The following is a 9,184-nucleotide window of genomic DNA, read 5'->3' as shown; positions in this document are numbered from 1 at the left end:
ACAACCATGGGCAGGGCTAGGAGAGTAGGTGGGGGTTAGGGGGCTTGTGGCAGAGCCCCTCATGCAGCTTTGGGCAATGGGGGGCAGCAGGGACCACCCCCCCTGCATGGCAGCAGCTGGTAAGTGGGGGCTTTTTTTTAAAGAACTGGGAGCTGGAACTGCGCTGGGCAGACATGGGGGGTAGGCTGAGGGAGTGGGCAGGGGTCGGGGGTGCTCGGGGTGGCTGGGGGAGCAGGCAGGGGATGGGGCCTGGTGGGGGTCCCCCCATGGGCCCTTCCCCCCTCCTCCAGCCCCCTATTTATCAGCTCAGAGTCTGGGTCTAGCTCCCTGCTGCAGCAAGCAGGGACTGCCCAAATCACTAAAGCTCTCCGATTTGGAGAGCTTCGAATCAATCCGGACCTTTTAATTGGTTTCCTAATTCGATTTGGATTCAAAGATCTGGCCACTGAATAGGGGCAAATCTCCTCCAAATTGAATCAGCACCCGAAGCTTCACACAGCCCTAAAGGATAACCATCCTACAGTGTCCAGGTATTTTTACAGTACCAGCTATGTGCCCCCAAAGTCAATTAGCCATTCCCTGAATGTCAAGGGTCTAGCTCACGTGCCTTTAAAAAAATGGGAAAAGCTACAAAGCTATTTTTTAAGCAAAAGAAAAGACCGTGAGGCCCAAATAACTTCTTATTTGATATGACAAAAGCGGTGTCCATATCTTTATGCACGTTGGCATTTTTGTCAGTTCGGGAGCTCTTGGCCATCAGAGACATTCCCAAGGATCACTATGTGGAAGTGGCTCTCATCGATCCCCCAAATAATTAGAAGAACAACATGTGAGACACTTTCTGGGATCACATACCCCTATATTAAATGAGTTGTTTATAAATACATGACAATCTATTACCATGATCATGATAAAGAATTTGACCTGTAAAAGCATTAATGAGTGTTTGAAATGTACTTTGATATCCTAATTACTGAGGAAGCCTCACAACCCTCAGCATGACTGCTGTTATCATTATTTTACAAGCCAACAGATACAGGCGCATGGAAGTAAAGGTCACCCTGGAAGCTTATGGCAGAGTCAGAAATAGGGTCCAAGAGTCCTGACAGCTTGTACATATGAAAGACCTTGACCTCATCCTGTTTTGGATTTCATTACAAGACAGCAGCCTCGCATCTTAGCTTCCTTGCCTTTCAAACATGTCATTTACACAAGTGTAGCTTTGAAAGAGTTTTATGGTGTGTTAGGAGGGACATCTCAAGGCTCTTAACAATGCTGGTTGTCATATAGAAAAGAAAGAGCTTTCAAATTGGCAAAGGTTAATACGAAAGTTTCCATAACTGATCTATTGTGATACAAGGGGAGTGGATGGATGGGTATTCTTGTTTATGAAAAACTGAACACTGATTTAAACCCTGATTTGTTACTTTGGTGAGGAATATGCTAACTGCATATTTAAGGGTAAGCATGTGAAAAAGCAACTGGCAAGAACAAAATCATTCAAATTAGTGATGCATGATGGACAATAAATAAAACCGAATGTCATAAACCATGACTTAGAAGCTGGGTATTGGGGGGGGGAGGTGTAACTGAAATTAGAAAGATTCAGATCCATGACCCAGTTGGAAATGTACACACTTACTACTCTTTTAGAGAATTATTCTTATGTGTAAGAGCGACAGGTGGAATATGAAACAGGGATAACAATACTCATGCCAAGCATTCAGAGGTAACTTCACAACTAAGGTTTCCAAAGCACTTCAGAAACACTCATAAAGTTTCATATATCCAGGACACTGAGTTAGCGCAACTTTATTAGTTTTCCCAAGAGACTCCCAATTTAGCCAATACTTTAGAGGGCAGTAAATTAACAGAAGCGAGTCACTTTGCAGACATCAGCAGGAATATGTAAGCTAATGGAGACATTCAGAAGGAAATCATATCACAAGCAGCAAAGCAATAGTTTCCTTGAGCAGTGGACCCAAGATCTGTTACTCAAAAAACCCAACAACTTAAAAACCAAACTACAACTTATAAATGTTACTGGTACCTTAAATGATAGATGCAAGTGCTGGAAATCCACCCAAGGTACAGAGAAAAGTTCAAGTGCCTTATGAAATTACCAAGTGGTAAATGGAATTAATTTTAAACAAATCTGAGATGTTCAGAGTTCAGCCTATCATGTGAAAGACTATAAATTGCTGCCCTATTTCCCTTCACCCATGCCCTCTAACACTGTATGTCTCTGCCAAGAGGTTTTGTCTGACTCACTCTCAAACCAAAAAGCTTTTCTTTATCAACACAGGATGAAATTAATTGCCAGCCAAAAAAACAGCACAAAGATCTCTGCACCATTTATAGCCGTGGGTAAACTGTATTTTGAAAGTTTAAGCGGGATTATTTTTATAGTATATGGGTCTTGTATCAGGCCTCTGCCCACAGGGATGAAAGGACCTGATGAAAAATCCAGTAAAGTCAATGAAGCTCCCATTGATTTCAAAGTACTTGATTACGACCTGTTTGGGATGCTGGGCCTAAGCACACAAAAATGTCTTCCTCCTTCCTAAGAGGTGCAAAAAGAAGCCGAGGAGACCCCTGATTACACATTACCTGGTCATCCTTTGTTTGCCTGAGGCTCTGAATCACATTAAAAGAATTAATCATAGAGTCAGCTTCTTCTCTGGCATAATCCACTGAGATCAAATTCATTCCTGGGACCATCCCACTGGCCTATAAATTTTAGGAATTAAAGGATGCAATCTACACACCACACTGCATGGGGCTGAAAATATACTAACAACAACATGAGCTACATGTCTAATAAATGTGACTTAGCAATTAATTAGGACCTGACACACACGGTTTCTCAGATCCCCCAGGCAGTCTACAAACTGTATAAAAGTACTCGCAACTCACAACTCTTCCAACTGCTGCTCTTCACTTCATCTCTTTGCTGCCTCTGGTAAATCCACTTCAGCTCCATCCCTTTGTAAGTATTCAATTCAACTCATTTTAACTTGCAGGGGAAGACAACACAAATATTTTCTCATTCTTGGTACTGTCTATTCCATTCCATAAAGACTCTTCTTACAGTTAATCTGGACAAGCTACAGGCTTCTGAACCATAGGGTGGGATTTTCAGACCTATCTGGACACCACAGTTGGGTTAATTCTGGGGGAGAATTGACTTCTTACATTCAGAGTATATAAGAGACGGAGAGAAGGGGGCAAAAGGCTGGGTAGGACTGGGTTTAAGGGTGATGGGTGCCAGAGGAGTGAATAGCTGGTGTGACATGAGAGAGAAGCAAAAATTAAGGGTCTGATGCACAATGCTGAGTATTCTAGCACCTCATTTGCAAGCTACTGGAGTTCCCAGCCAAGAGGCAGGCCCTGGGTCTCCCTCTCTCAAATGAACCTAGCTTTTAAACCTCTTATTCAACCAATAGTTGTGCCTGATCTTTATCATTTTTCTCTGCCATTTATTTCAGATTTCTTTCCCCAAAACAAAAAAAATGGCTTGCTCTCCAGCTCTGAGCTCTGGCATCTGCGCCAGCCCCTGCGGGGTGGCTGTCCCACAGCCCATCGCTGACAGCTACAACGAGCCGTGCGTCCGGCAGTGCCCCGACTCCAGAGTGGTGATCCAGCCGCCCGCGTCTGTTGTGACCTTCCCTGGAGCCACCCTCAGCTCCTTCCCTCAGGACAGCTTTGTGGGATCCGCCGGGCTTCCTCACCTTGGAGCTGGATTTGGGGGCAGCTTCGGGTCCAGGGGCTTCTACGGCTCCCCGGGCTACACTGGTGCTGGGGGTCCCTATGGCTATGGTGGATTATGGGGTTATGGGGGCCTTTGTGGTTCTGGGGGCTTGCGATGGGGCCACAGGTACCTCAATGGCAATTGTGGACCATGTTAAATCCTGAAGGAAGGGCCTTTGAACAAGGAACAACCAGGCAATGACATACAAGATACAGATTCACGGCTAATCTCTGGGACATGGCTTTCAGAAATGCTTAGCTCCTACAACTCTCGCTGAAGTCAATGAGAGCTGTCAGTGCTCAGCATCTTAGATAAAAATAACCCTTCCTCTTTCGCATTTCTACTTTATCTTAGAATTATGAGTATTTCCTGTAATAGTGTCTAGCTAAGTATTTCTTAAACTAGTGATGCTGTGAGCTGTGGCATGAAGGATATTCACATCGCTCTACTAATGTAAAAGATGTTGGTGTCTTAATGCAATCCACATTCTTTTACCTGCCTTCACCTCAATGCCATTTTCTATCATGTGAAGCAAGTCTAGAGACTTTGGTGGCTATGAGAATTAGTCTCTGTATGTTACATCTATTGTTTCTGGCTTTGTAGCAGAGAATGCATAATAGAAAAACTGTTTAGTCCTCTGCTTTGGCCTTAATCAGGGTAAAGCAACTTACAGTGGTTCAAAGGGGTCTTGACGGTCAACCTCCACATCAGCAAAAATGAGTGAACGGGTGAACAAATGAGCTCATGTAAAATGCATCTCTTTGAAGCAAGTAATTAATTGTAGCTCATGCTGTAACCCCGGAAATACATAATTCTGTTTACTCTGCATTAGTTCAGACTGCAATTGTCTATTCAGTTTTCTTCACAATAAAAATTATGCTGCATCTTATTATTGGCCATCTGGATTTTTTTCCTTCTTTTTTTTTTTTCTTCTCCACTATTGTTTCAGCTTTACACATTGCCAAGGCCTTATCTGCTACATGCAGACAAATTTTGGGTTCTTCTAGTGTTCAGCGTCTAAGGTAATGCATGCTGGAACCCAGTTTCCAAACCAATTTAGAGTGCTCATAGACCTCACGGAGTGCATCTTATCTACACATGCACTTTAATGCTCCTTCGCCTATTTTAATACACATTAAAGCATTGCCACAAAACATGCTCCAAAGTTAATGCACATTAAAACAAGCTAATGTGCATTTTCCTAGTACCTCACAATGGAGGGCTCCTACACATGTGCAGCAGCCTGCTCTAATACACTGGAAATCCAGCACATCAAAGCTGTCTCAATGAATCAGGTTTGCTGGAACATTGACCCACTCCAGCAGCTGCATGCATCACGTGCATCAGCATTGCCACGTGTCTCTGCACTGACAAAATGGCAGTGATGTGCTGTGAAATAAAACATGTCTGATGACCTTTAGTTCAATGCACCCCACCACCATTTTTTCAGCACGGGGATGCATAGCACCGCTGATACACTTGATGCACAGGCACTTTTAATTAGTGCATCTTGTTAATTAAAACTGCCCAGCAGGGCATCAGAAACACATGTAAAAATGCCCAGAGTGACTAGATTTAATATGCATTAACTAAAGGACATTAATGCATGTGTAGCTGTGCCCGCTAGATCCAGAGGGATGTCTGTGTAGTTCTAAACCTTCGCTCAGGCACATCTTGCTGGGAACATAAAATCAGTGGCAACTTTTGAAAATACTGCTCTATCTCCTTACAGAACTGAGCAAATAGTTCACTGACTTAATCTAAAGTAAGTCAGTCCACATCTTCCCTCTGCCATTTCACCATGAGCTAGCCATAATCCTGTTGTTCATCCCCGTGTCAATAGCCCTGTTTCCATACTAGTAGAGACATCCCCAATGGTGTTTAGGATGGTCATTGCTTTGGTTCCCCTTTGCAAAGTATTCTGATGTCTTGAGGTAGGAGATTATAGTTCAGCCAGTAGAAGGTTCCCTCCAGGGATCCTGAATGCTTCACTTCCTAACCACAAAGTCAATACTGCAGACAACAAATGTCAAAGCCTCAAGGTATCAGTTTTCAAAGAGGGCAGTAATCTCAAAAGGAAACACTTATTGTTAGATTTCAGCAGGTTTTACTCATCAGCACGGGAGGCATTTAGGGCTACTTGTTTACATTCCTCATTAATTGGATGGTGCATCTCACTGCAAAGTAATCAGCTGGTACAGTAATTTAGCAATCCAGACTGTGGTGCATACAGTAATCTATAGCAGCTGTCAATTGAGATGAACTCATTGTTTAGACTTGCTAAGCATGCAACCCCCTTGCCTCAGGGCATCTCCACTGCAAAACAAATCTCATAACTGTCTATGGCTGGATTTGTAATACCTGCACCAGAAGCAGTTGTACTTTTGGCTATTGCTGGAGTCAGGACAGCACAGTTTTTCACCCCAAATTATACTCGTCTCCTGGCTTCTAATCTCCCCTAATTCTTCAATGTAATTTCCAGACAGAATGCAATAATCCACTCTAAAAGGCTTGAATTAGGATTACAAAAAATGTTACATTTGCAGATACTATAACCAGGCTATGCAAGTATGAAGGGCAGGGGAAAAAAGCATCCTTAGGCAACAATTTATGTTCCTTAAATATAATAATTATTTGTGAGAAAAATGATAATAAACAAAATGGGAAAAGTTAAAGCAACTTTCAGTAGTATCTAGGGCCACTGGTAGACATTGCTCACTGCTTTCTAAACTAAACACAGTTCAAATCAAATTTCATTTTGAATTAAGGATTAATAGATAATCATTGACCCTCACAGCAGGGAGCCCTGGCTATACACTTCACAGTCCCTTAACAGCTGGAGTTTGCAGCCTGTGTGTGTGGGGTCCTAGTAATTAGGAGGCAATAATAAACCTGTTTAACCACTGTTACATTGTTGCAACCCAAGGTTTAGACAGTTATCTAAAGTGCTCTTCCAGAAGCCCTAATGGATGCAATGACCTGCAATAGATAATTAGTAATAGTCACCCTGAGGTGTTATTGGCACATCTGATTTTGTAAAGGCATTACTTTGTGCCTGTTAGCCTCTCTTGTGTTGCAAAAACCCAGTTGCATTTCCCTTGCCAGGGGATTGATATTTGCCATGCTTAGGGACTCATCTATACAAGTTAATTAATACAGTTTAAATTGCCTAATTCGAACTGCCTTAGCCTGCATTCACTTTAATCGTCATTCAATGAGGATTATTTCATTGGGATTGAAGACAAATTTTAATTTGACCTACAGACATCAACTTGAAAATAGTGACAGCTGGAGTCTGGATTAAACCTGGAAAATCATAACATCTATAAATGGCTTTTTATGTCAATATATAGGTGAAATGTTTGATCAGCAAAGTTGGCTCATTCAGAATCAACAATAAATCATTAACCTATTTCTCTAAGAATTATTATTAAAGCAATACTAACTAGATAAAAATGTGATTGATGGAGTCTGGCCTCACAGCATGACACAGGGCAGCGCTAATGGTCAGAGCATGGCATGAGAAGCCAAAACTCCTGGGTTCGGGCCCATTCACAAATTACCTGCGTGACCTTCACCTGAAAATAAAACCAGGATAATAATACTCATCAAGGATGTTACGAGGCTTCCCCGAAACAAAGGACTTCAAAGCTCTTCACAAGCACTCATTAATGCTTTACATGTGCAAGGTGGTATAGTATTAGTTTGCTACTGAAATCAGACACCTACATGTTGAATGAGTGTCACTTAAAAAAAAAATCACAAGTTCCCTCAAGTCATTCCCTCCAAAAGTCATCATTTCTAGCACAGGAATCATGAACTAATTTCTGTTAAAGAGTTGCTTTGTCTCTCTTTTTAATAAAAATCAGATTTAAAGTTTACAGGACAAATCCAGCACTAAGCAAAAACAGCACAGCTCCACAGGCTTCAAGAACTGAAGGCCATTTCCTACCACTTGAGGATCTTGCATATACTTCACATCATAATTTCCTAGGACCCTCCAGAGCTGTCAGTGGCCTGTGTGGGAATGCTAAGCATGAGGAATGAAGCTGCCCAGCTTGTAAGGAACTGAAAGGCTTAAATGTGAAGGAATTGACCCAAAATAAATTCTGGGCATGATGCAAAATCATACCATGCACATGCCTCTGAGCCACCTTTTTTATTAATTTGCTGAAAGAAGATCAAAGCATGTGGAGCAAGCTTCTTCCCTGGTGTAACTCCAGTGAGGTCAGCGGAATGAAACTAGGTATTATTTTGGCCAATAAAACATTAAAACCAGGTATTATTTTGGCCAATAAAATGTTAAAATGAAAGGAACTTGCTGGGTGTGCTAAACGTGTTGTTTTCAGGCAGATCTGGAAATAGATTTATAATCACAAATTAGAAGTAAAATAATCCCATCAAATGGAGATTTTGTGTATAGCATAAATGTTACATGGTAAGTAATTAGGATCTGATGCATAAAGGATGTCTCAGTGCCTCCAAGCAATCTAGGAAATGATATAAAAGCTCATAACTTTGAGCTCTTGAACCAGTTCTCTTGATTTATTCTCTGCAGTGGACTGGGTAAGTCTGACTTGTCTCAATCTCCCAATAAGCATTAAAATGTGATTTTGTTGATAGTTTTAAGACTGAATCCTAAAGCAAGACTCTGATAGTTAGAATTATTAGGTGGTTCCTTTCTATGCAAAAGCTTGGGTGGCTGTTCAGTTGCAGGCATTAGAAATTCAGGCTTGGATTTACAGAGCAACACTGGAGTTGAGGAAATATTTTTCCATCACAGTTAATTGGGGAATTGAGCATCCAGATCTCTGAAAATCTCAGCCTCAAACTTCACTGAGGCTGGAGCATATTAGCACAGCAAATATTTGAACAGTTATTTACTCAGCTGAAAGCAAATGGCTTTATGCCAATTTGAAACCACCTGGGAATCTGTACATATATTTCCATGGGATTAGGAAGATCAGATTGATTGTATGTAACACCAGAAGTGTGGTTTTGTCTGTTTTAAGGAGGAGACAGTCCTTTGCTAGTCTCCAGCAGTGAACAACAGAAGATAGTGAATAATATGGACCCTGCTGATCCAATCTGGCTGTTCTCCTGTTCATGTGTGCATAGATAGCAGTTTTAAGGCCATAGCCATAGCTAATGAAAGCTGACTGTCCTCCTTTGAACTCGGGTGAAAAGCGTTGCTTGATAACAGCTGAGGATCTGGCCTGGGAGGGCTTATTTGCATCAAAGAACATTTTATTTTAAATGTGTTAGCACTTAATAACTGACCTGTAAGATCTGGAAACCAGGGAGCTATACTGTGATCCTGAACTGAACTGGTTTGCTTAGAGCTAAGAGCTGTAGATCCAAGAAGCAGCATGGCAAGGCATGAGGGGAGAAGGGCTGGGGCCAAGGATCTCCAGCAAGGGTCAATAGTGTAGG

The sequence above is a fragment of the Crocodylus porosus genome, unplaced genomic scaffold, assembly GCF_001723895.1.
Source record: "Crocodylus porosus isolate Cpor-Errol unplaced genomic scaffold, CroPor_comp1, whole genome shotgun sequence".
Taxonomy (NCBI): domain Eukaryota; kingdom Metazoa; phylum Chordata; order Crocodylia; family Crocodylidae; genus Crocodylus; species Crocodylus porosus.
Note: the sequence above shows the minus strand (reverse complement) of the source record.